The following is a 12,091-nucleotide window of genomic DNA, read 5'->3' on the forward strand; positions in this document are numbered from 1 at the left end:
TTTAGTATATTACATGAGCTTGTGAATCTACAAGCAATTCTACATACCTAAATAGTCGCAACCCCAATTAGTAACAACTTTTCAAATACTCATGAGTAAACACAAACCTTAAGGGTCTTCTAACTTCTTGATGCTGCATCATAATAATAGGACTTTGAGGCTTCTCAAACAAATATTGACAAATGTTTCCTCAATCATTCAACTTCCTTTCCTGCTTCACATGCAACAACCAAATCTTTTTTTCCTTCTTTTAGTGACACCTCAATATTAATTCTCCAAGTTATTCTTCAAGGTATCCCTCCATTATGACTATAATATGCCCTCCCTCTCAAATAACCCTAGATCACATCAATTAAAGTAACTCAATCAATATATTAGTCTCATTATATCTAGGGCTTCAATATTTCTTTCAGAGATATGACAGAAACTTCTATGACATATTGCAAACCCTAGAAGCATTTCAAACAAGTAAAATGCTTCTAACAGCTTTAGATTTCAAATGTTAGACTTCTACTAGGATTTAATGCAAACCCAAGGTTCCATTAAATACTAAGCCTTAGATATCAATAATCAAAAACCTTTCACAACACAATATAAGGTTTCAACAATATGACTAACCTTTTGTAAACCCTATATTTTATCATCATAATTATATTGTGGAACATCTGACTTCTACTAGGGATTAGCTACAAATCCTAGAACACTGAGCATCAACAATTAGGTTAGCACATGTAAACATTTATGATTTCATATTCATGCACAATTATATCATAACAACATATTTCGAGCGAACCTAATACACATATATCAAACATTAAAGTTAAACATATAACAATTCCAATTAGGCTAGGGTTTTGATCAGAAGGACAAACACACACATAGGGATTCATTCCTAGGACATCATCTTTGGCTAAATAAGGGTCTTGCTTATCAACTCTACCAAACCTTAAAGATCTAGGGTACATAATACATTAAACCCTAATCTTCCAAAGACTCTAAAGGTCACAAATATCCAACACTAAAGGATTAGGGTTTCCTTAACAAAACCAAAACTCTAAACATGACATCATCAAAACTCCAAACATCAAAAGAGTATAATTTTCTAGATTTCATCAGTAAACCTAAGAAGACTAAGGTTTTCACATTAGCATTGACTTAACCTTAGGTTATGGATTTACAAAGAACCTTTTTAGGGTTCCACAAGAATGATCACATGTATAAATAGGGTAGATTTATCTAATGATTAATCACCCAAATAAGAATCTTTATGATTTAGGGAGATAGACACAATGATGTTGATAATGTAACACAAATTTCAAAAGATAATGAGTGTAACTTCTATAATAAGAGAATTTCATAAAGTTTATAGTCTAAAACATACTTCTAGATGTTCCTTAAGAATCCTTGTAGGGATTACTTGAAGTGATTTCTTTGAATTAAGCCATGATATTTTATAGCTATAACAAATACTTTCAAGCAAAACATATGATATCAAGAACATGATGTTAATTTTCAATCTAGATTAATAATGGAGGACAGAATCCTAGGCTACTAGGATTTTACTTGACATCCTATATTACCTATAAACCTTAGAAGATAAGGATTAAGTATCTTGTATGAGTATTTCGTAGGTCATTTAGGGATTACAATATTTACCCTAGACTAACTATAAACAAGGATTATATGGACCATCTAAGATTTTAATAATATTTTAAATCTAGGAGCTCATTTAAATAAACATAAATACCTTTTGTTTACATACCTTTGATTTGATAGTCCATTAGCCTTGTTTCATGTGCATTTGATAAGGAATAGTGACAACACTTACTTGATTTTTTTGAGCTAGTTCATTGAATTCCCTTTGTTTGAAGAGACTTCCAGATCAAATATTGTCCATATGATGAATGTGCCTAGGATCTCTATCCCTTTTGGTTACAAGGATCAATTTATTTCATTCGGATTTCATCCTTTGAATAAATTAGATGACAGTCCAAGGTCAACTTTCTATATTATTGTCGAGGTTCATGGTTTTTAACAAAGGATCTTCTCTTACTTGATATATTTCTATATAGCTAGCTTCTTTGATGGTGTTGTGTTCACAAATTTGTATTTCAGACTACTTAAAAGGAGCCTTACACATTTTTTTTCTATTCCAGACAACTCGATCTTTAATTAAACATTTGGTCCTTCAATGTATAGATCAGGGAGTAACTACATTTCCTTCTTTCCAATAAGGCGATCTTCAACATTCTTCCACCATAGCTTTGATACCATGTTGAGAAATCCAATAGGGTGGCAATTTAATTGATTTATCTTATTATTACATTATCTTGTGATGTTTCATTATTAGTTTTATTCTTTTGATTTAAATTTTTATTATCATCAATACTAATGGCGATCAATAAATAGTGGATGACATGAGATGTAGGCATGCAACCAAGGAAAAAACCCTACATCCTAGATTAAGGACTACTTCCATCTATCAAGTCAACCTTATCACATCATGCTTCAGTTCTGTGGCATCTCTATTATGCTTCAGTCCTTTAACAGTCTAAAACAAGCTTTGATACTTTAGTTATGTGGCATTCCAAATGAGCTTCAGTCCTATGATGGTATTACTCATATGATGACATAATACGCTTCGGTCTTTTAGTGTTAACACACATATAATAATACGGTCCTTTAGTGAACTTCAATCCTATAATGATAGCACACATTGTTCTATAATACACTCATGCTTCGATGTTGTGGTGGTAGCCCAAGTTTTGGTCCTAAAATGATACTTCAAACACTGCAATACACTCATGTCTTGGTCATGTGGTAGTAGCCCAAGTTTTGGTCCTGTGATGACAGCCTAGACTTCGGTCTGTGGTGGTGATAGCCCTAAAATATTTCTACTTGCACTAACACTTCAACATCTTGGAACTTCACCGAATTCCTCACTAAGATTCACTAAACTCTTCTCTGAAATTTCCGAATTTGTATCTCTGAGGTACACCGAATTCATCTCTACTCTCTTCAATTAGAGTGAAGTTTACACGTCTATATATAGTTGTTTACCATAGTAAAATAAGCCGACTTGATCCTTTTTGTGAAGCCGAGTTTTGAAGGAATTTTTTGGAGACTGACTTTGCAAGATGACTTGATGGAGGAGACTTTTGACAAAATAAATTTACTTTGGCTTATATAAAAATCTTAAAATCCTAGAATGGAGGCTTGACCTATGAAAATTGACCCAAGCATGAAACCCATGCTTTAGCAAGTCATTTTTATTAATAATAAAATTTCTTTTGCTTTCTTTTGATAAATATATTTCATTATGACTCAAGTAAAAATATGAATATCGAACCTAGTTACATAATTCAACAGTCCTGACATAACTTTCAAAATTCGGTTAATGGAAGAGACAAATTCCAAAATTGGGAGAGGCTTTGGTCTGATTTAGTGTAAGAGGAGATTAGAAGAAGCACAAGATATGGTGTCACATCCAAAACTGAGGAGGAAGAAAAAAATTTGTCTAGCAAGCAAAGGAAAGAAAGCCAAGGGAAAGAAGGCCCAAAGCAAGGTAGAATCCATCCATAACTATGTCAAGAAGAAAGACCTCAGTAAAATTAAATGTTTTCACTGCCATGAATATCGACACTATGCAACCAAGTGTCCACATAAGAAATCTCGTAATAAGCCCGCAGGAGCATTAAGAGGTGATGTTCTCACATCACGATTCGAGTTGGATTTCACCCTCGTTGCATGCATGACAAGTACTACACGAGGTAGTGTATGGTATTTAGATTCTGGTACTTCATTTAATATGATAATAAGGAGTTCTTCAAGAACCTAGAGGAGAAGGACCTACAATTATACATAGAACTTGGAGATGATGGCAAGTATAATACCAAATGGACTGACATGGTCACCTTTAAGAGGGAGTCAAACTCTCATCTTCACCTAAAGAATGTAATGTATGTGCCTGGTCTAAAGAAAAATTTAGATTTTGTAGTTGTACTTGAAAATCATGGATATGATGTGATGTTTAGTAGAGGGAAGACATATATGAAGCATGTTTATATTGGACAAGTAAAAAAAATGTGTTCGAGTTAAAAATTTCTACAAGATAGATATAAATTTTGCCATGCATGCAACTAAACCTGCAAGGGTGAGGCGGGGCAATGTAGTGCCTTAGTCCTAGAGTTGCAAAGATTTGGTAAAGGTCCATATGAGAGTAGTATCAATTGCAGTACACTCTTCTCATGGATCATTACCCTAGCTACAGGGGCCCACAATATTAAGTAGCAGAAGGATCAATGTCAGTTGATGTTGTTAGATCTTAAGCGATAGCACAGAGGCTAGTATCATTCAGATACTTGACAAATGGAATGCAGTTAGATAAAAACTTTGTTTCTTATCTACTTAGTGGCAATCCTTCCATTGGAGTTCTTGCAGAAGGAGAAAATTAGTGCTATATTGATGATAGAATTAAAATACTTGTTAATGGGGCCATTGTCTACCTAATTATTATCCAAGGAGAATGGATGTTGCTTACTCTCCACCTGAGAACCTTCGAACCATTCTTGGCTCATAGGTGCACACCATCAATGGTAGCTTTGCTAGACACAAAGAAATTATAATAGGAGAGGAAGACTGCTTGTTAGCCCTCATCAATGAATTATTAGGCTTATCTAAATCTTATATTAAAGAATCTACTCAACAAAGTTTCTCAAAATATATTCAGCATTATAAAGAAGATCAAAAGATATGACTCTAAGAACTTAGAATATTATACAGAAAGGAAATATTCAGCTTATCAGGAACATGTAGGTTTTGTTTAGGACTGTAAAATTGAGTTGAACACCCTAGTTCACAAGTCAAATGCTCTAGAATTTGACAATGCTTTACAAAGAAGCTCATAAAAGATGTTATGAACTTGAAAATTATACAGAAGTGGAATTAGTAGGTGATGAGGAACATGTAGGTCATCTTGAGAATTGTAAAGATGAAGTCAACACCCCAGTTCACAGCTCGTGTGCTCTAAAAAGTTGAAAGTGTTTTCTCAATGCTTCTTCAAAATTTTTTAACGGTAAGGATGGAGAAGAGGATTCTGCTGAATAATCAAGGATTATTGTATTTCACATTGGAAATGATGTTGTCAAGAAAAATCTTTCAATCACTAATACAAAATGAATACTCTAGAACTATAATTTTGGCTTGAATGGAGCTAAAACCAAATCAGTGCCTAGTGAAAAGATAATAATTCATACAATTAATGTTAAGAAGTCAAACAAGGGATCTACAAGTTGTGACCAGAAAATTGGTACTAGTAGAGTCATTTGTTTATGCCTTGTTGCAGCTATTTGTTGTACGACAGTGAAAGTTAAGAACTTGTTCATTTAGTAGTAGTGTGCAACAATACTAAACGGGAACATAAGACTTCATGCACAAGTCCTCTTAATAACATTCCATAATGTACATCAGCATGCACCATGCAGTCAGCATTGCCAGATTTGAATGAAATGGTGGCACTAGCATCAATGTCTGTATAAAATCCCTTCATCTATTCATTGCAAGTACATTTTTTTGCAGATATTCTTATGTAGATCTCCTATTCAAGGATTGCTACCATAATACACGATCATGGTGACAACATTTGATGATATAGAAGCATCTCAAAATGGTAAATTTTTATTAACTAGAGATAGGATTCTGTGAAAGAATGTTTTCCATATTGGTGTAGATTGCATTGATAGGAAAAACATATTTGTTCATTCTTCTTGTTCGAGCAAACTAGCAAAAAACTCCGCAAAATTGGTGAAGGCATGAAGACTCCAATTCTTGCAACAAAAGTTAATGTCAATGATGCAAAATTAATACCTTCCTTGGCAATCAATTATTTGCCAAGACAAATGATTCTATGGAGGAACTAAAGTATGGGATTTTAAGACCTCTTGGACTACTGTTGGATCAAAAAAGAGACCACACCATTCATTGAACTACGGCCTGGAAATTCACCAGCTACCTCTAACAACCATTGACCAAGTCCACCAACTACAACTTATTATCATATACCCTATGACTAAGAATTTTTTTTGATAACTAGCATAAAACATAATTAAAATTAAAAAGGGCATTTAATTTCTCTGATTGTGTGCCAAATTGAAAGCTTTAGAAGGTGGTGTGAAGATAATTATAATTAGATTTTAGTTGGAGGGCTTTGTGGAAAATGTCCTCATAGACATGCATGTGAAATGTGAAAATATAGAGAAGGCATGGTAATTGTTTTACAAAACGTGGTCTAATGGAACACTATCACTGCTTGATATGCACATAATTGACATGCTCTTGAGGCCCTAAAACTCTGAAAAGATACAACATAAAGGTATTGGGCTAGGATCCAAAAGATTTTATACGGTTCTTCATGTGTGCCACTTTGGCAACTGTAGAAAAAGGCATGGAGATTCATGAATGAATCAAGGGAGTGGTTTTGATATGAATATGTTTGTACGAAATCCCTTTGTAAGGATGTATGTGAAATGGGGAAGAATATAAATTGAAAGTGATATGTTTGACAAAATCCCTTAGCAAAACATTGTCCCATCTTCTAGTTCACCTTCATAAACTTCACAAAAACTTCTCATTTCAAGTATAAAATTTTCATCAAAGTTGTTGGTGGATTATTATATCTCTGCAAATATAAAGAAATGGCCCATAATTGAAGATGCAGACGAAACATAGCTACCAGTACCACTCTTGTGGGAACTTTGGGAAACTTTGCTGGTCATAGTTTCTAAATTCCCACCATGCAAAGAAAGAGACAACCGGTTGGAGGGGAGTTCTTTTACTTCGATTTTGGGTGGATATATATGCAATACCCTATTGCTAGTAGTCTCAGTGTAGCAAAAGCTCCAACAAATGATCAAATAATAGGTCCCATCTTCCCATTTTTTCTTTTGGAGTTCATAGGACTATTGCCATGAACACGATAGGGCTCATCCAGAATTCTAGCAGGACTGCTTATCTTCATTATTTCCAACCCATTTAGTATATCATTAACATTGGTATTATCATATAGAGGACTTGTCAACCCAGGTTGGATTTGGACTAGCTTCGCCCCAACTAAAGTGTTGGTAAGAAAGTCTCGATAGAAAGACACATCCAACCCCCTTGGCTTGCTAGACATATCAAAGTCCACTAATGCAGATTGGCCATTGATATAGGCACTGCAAATCAACAAATATATAGCTCAACTACCAATATCACATAAATTCATCTGAACAAAATATGTGAGAATAGAGTCCACACTAAAAGTCCAAGAAATGTTGAAATTTTGGGTTTACAGTACTAAATGCACTCACAACCATTTACTGTGTTGTTGCATAGACCATGTTAGGAGATATAACGTCATTGAAAAGAGAATTATATTTGATAAAGCCGAGATTAATAGAAGCACTCTTAGCAGTAGTTTTTATCTTCAAATACTTCTAAACAATCTCCCAAACTCTTCACAAAGTATCATTCCTAGAATCGATCTTAGTTCCTCCCAGTTTAATCGTATAGACTGTCTCCAAAGCTATGCCATAGAGTGCAAAGCCATCCACAAGAGGCTGAATAGACAGAGCCCTCGTTGGTTTAAACCCATCAGGGGCCAAGCCAACCTCAATGGCATTGACAATTGAGAGAGACCATTTCCTTTGCCAGCATTCTTCCATCTTGCAGTAACATGGCAGCCCTAGAACTAGGTGTGGAGATCCATGAAGAAATAATTATAAATGGGTTTCTATATGATGTGGTTATAGAAAATTCCCTCAAAGACATGTATGTAAAATGTGGAAGTATATGGAAGGCACATGATTTGTTTAACAAAATGTATCAACAAAATGTTGTCTCACAAACAACCATGCTTGCAAGATATGCATAGAATCGACTGTTGGAAATAATACTGAGACGGGGGGGGGGGGGGGGGGGGTGAATCAGTATTATCAGATCAGATAAAACTTTTCAATTTCATACTTAGAAACATATACGCTACTTCAGTTAAGTGAACCCGCGTGTACACGCTACTGTGTTTATTGCAACTAGCGTATATCAAGAGATCTTATGATTTAGTTAGCTTATCTTCAGTAAATGCATCAGAACATTATTAACCATATTAACAGTAAACAGGTGTAGTATAACAGAACAGATCATCACACAAGAGCCACAGACATGAACACCATGATATAAGGTGGAAAACCAATGTGGGTGAAAACCACCTGCTGCAATTCGTCTCTTTCTTCTTTAATAAGAAACTTCTTTTACAATGTACTGGTGCAGTCCTTTACCAGCACGCAGGCTACAACCTGCAGAGGGCTACAACCCTCTTAGCTCTTGTACTAGCCGATCCATTTACTAGTACGTAGGTGCCTACCTACAGAATGCTCCAATATTTACTCCCTTTGCTCTTGTACTGGCTGATATGATTACCAGTACGTAGGTGCCGGCCTACGATCTACCCGGGACCACGTTTCATACATTTTCATACTGGATCCATAAGACAATCATCATTGTAGTACAACCTACATCATTGATCACTGAAACACTGAAACACTGTCAACAACACAGTCACTAGAACACAGAGCAGACACAGAACTCTGCAATAACCATCAGACCCATCTGCAACTTCAAGTATCAAGCTTTATAATGTACACGCTACTTGGATGAACCCAACCTGCATGTATACGCTCTTTTTCCAAGGCCAACCCGCGTACAGATCTAAAATTATTTCTTATAACTTTGCAGTTGTACCAGACAGCAATCAACCATTTAAAGATAGTTCATTTCAAACCATTTGATCCCGATCTCTCCTTAGATCTTGTTCTCCAACAACCGGTGAGATCTCTCCTTAGCTCAGATCAAGAAATTGCATCATCAACCCATAACCTGCATACTGGATCTGATGCTTCATCAGATATTCAAGACTTTTCAGATGCACTTGCCTAATGATTTCCTTCTCCTTATATAGCCTTAGGCCTTGTTCAATACCAAGGGCCAAAACCATAGAAATCCAATACCATCAACTTCAAAACTAGGGATCAACATGTCCGTCGAGACACCAAGGTCCAAAACCATAGGCACAACTTCCAAGGAATAACCGCCGTGGACCAAAGATAAGTTTTCCACATACACGCGCTTTTACTGAAGCCAACCAGCGTGTACACGCAACTTGGTATATAGCGAACCTGCGTATACGCGACTTGGTATATCGTGAACCTGCTTGTATACGCGACTTGGTATATAGTGAACCAGCGTGTATATATTTTTCTTCATACTTGTAGACTAATCATCAATTCCTTGCTGTTGTCCTTCTGCACTATGATTTGTCATCAGTGTGATTTTCCATCAAGGACAACACTTGTCTCATAATGCCAACAATCTCCCCCTTTGGACTTGATGGCAAAGCTGACTTGTTACACTTAGAACTACCATCTGATTCCTTTGAGCTGTCCTCCATCAGTCACATCTGACATCTCTTCTGAAGATTCATCCAGTTATACATAAGTGAGATATTCTTCTATGAGATGGTTGCCATCAAGTACAACACATGCATCATAATGCCAACAATCTCCCCCTTTGGACTTGATGGCAACAACACCAAATCACTCTCCCCCTTTGACATCAAGGGCAAAGGGTGGACCAAGATGTTCTCTTCCTTTGCTGAACATTTCGTTGTCCATACTCCCCCTGAGTATCTGTTAAAATCTATGAATGATCTCCCCCTTTGTATATGCCAAAGTGTACCAATCTGTCAAAGCTCCCCATGAGTACATGCCGAGTCTCTGTACTGCTGAAGTGTGTTGTTCATGCTCTTCCTGACTGTAGGCAAGATCTGCAAAAGATGTTCTTCAAGAAGAACATGACTCTATACATCATAAAAGACCTTCCTATCACCAAAGACTCATACATACATCCATCTCTCAACTAAGTGAGGATATACAAAAATTGACTCATCCACCCAACCAAGTGGGGATACATCAAAAGTTTACATATGACAACCAATCATATTGCATCAATCATCCCAGGCATAGTGGGGAAACCAAAATAGGTCGTTACATGACCTTGACACCATGAAAGAGATACCAGAAAAGAGATATATGACATAGAGACGAAAGAACTAGACCAAGACTTATGAAAGTTACCAGCAACATCTGATAATCACCATTCAGATCAGCAACCAAGAGATCCTTCTGTTCTCCTTTCACCTTTGTTCCACTTGAAACCAACAACAAATGTGAACTAGAACCAAAAGCTTTAAGATAATGCCAACAATGCATCATTGGAAGATTATCTGCTCCCCCTGAACCTGTGCCAGATGATCTCTGTCGGACCCATATCAGACTTTCTGCAACCAACGTTTGTCCCTGCTGATTTCCTTCAAAACTCCATATACGCGTCTGCATCCACATAAACAAGCGTATATATGCGGATAGGCCTTATGAAACTTGTGTACAACCATTTTCATATCAGCAACCTGTAAATGTCTTGCAGCAAGGTATGTCTGAACATAGATGTCAACTCCTCCTTTTAAACATCATCATGAAATCATTCACATTACATGTGAAACCACCATAGCCATTACATCAACGTCAAGATCTACATGATCCAAGTATCATTACTTGGGAACATCTGCATCAATCAACATATGTAAGTATCAACCTATCATCATATAGATAAGAACTCATCACCATGTCTCCAACAAAGCAACTTTGAGTAGTCATCCATGTATCAGCACTATGTATCTTGAGCTCAAGCTCATTTGACAAAACTTCTTGATATCATCAACAACAACAATCCTTATCCACAAGAGTGCATGCATCATAACTGTATGATCTTTATGCATATGACAAGAGCAGTATATGAGTGACTCATCATCAAGTGAGGAAGATGTGTATTCAAGCTTTGTACTTCTCCTTATCCTTACCATGTAAGCATCATCAAAGGATCAACCATAAATCTGATCTGAACATCTACTATGTAACTTCAAGAATCATATGAGAGTTTATCATAGACAACTCACAACATCATATCATAGCAAGATATATCATTTAGCCATATAAGAATCATCACCAAGGATTATTAACCATAATGCCAACAATGAATTACTAAAGGCATATGCTCCCCATCAACCAGTGCCATCTGTTAGATCTAATCATGCATATATCAGCAATAAGCATCAAAACATCATCATCCTCAAGTTAGGATCAAAACACTTCTAGACATCATACAAGTAACAAAAAAATTCCACAAATCCTCAGCAGACTGTAACCAATAGAGCAAATAATAGACTGAATCATATTAGATCCTTTTTCTGATCCTGTCCCCACTGCTTTTCCTCAGACTGACATATACGCGACTTTGCAGCGTCTAACTCGCGTATGAGATTCAGAACGCTGAAGTGTTACACTTTCAGCTCCCCCTGAGTCTGATATGTCTGTGTTGTGCTGTGTCTCAGTACATTGTGTTGACTGTACTTCCTTCTTCCTCCATATCTTCAAGTGTGATGAGGTTTTCTTCTTTTGGTGTGATGTCCATCCTTTTTTCCTGCATTCCTTTGCTATATGTCCAAGCTTGTTACATGCATAACATCTAACATGTTTCATGTTCCTCCTGTAGCAATCAGCAGCTTTGTGACCAAACATATTGCAAGAAAAACAATATCCATTAAAGTACCTTGAATGTGATGATATTTCTACATGATGGTCTTGAACCCTTCTTCTTCTACATCTAGCTGCAACATGTCCAAGATTATGACATACATAACATTCAACATTATTCATAGGAGGAGTAAAATATCTTCTTTGAGGAGTCTCTTTCCTTGATTGTTGATGGGGTTGACCTTTCAGCTCCTTGTTGATCATTTTAGATTTCTCTTTAGAGTTCCTTGCCTCACCTTGTGAACTAGATTCACCTTCAACAGATTCATGAAAACCAAGACCAGTCTTGATAGCAGGAGAACTTTGACTACTAAGAATATCATCCAAGACTTTAGAGCTATCTTGAAATCGTAACAACTTATCCTTTTCTTCTATTTTACCTTTCAAGATATTTACCTCAACCTGAAGCT

This window comes from Pinus tabuliformis, chromosome 1_1 (genome assembly GCF_031772625.1).
Source record: "Pinus tabuliformis cultivar Carrire ecotype Pingquan chromosome 1_1, CPIR1, whole genome shotgun sequence".
Classification (NCBI taxonomy): domain Eukaryota; kingdom Viridiplantae; phylum Streptophyta; class Pinopsida; order Pinales; family Pinaceae; genus Pinus; species Pinus tabuliformis.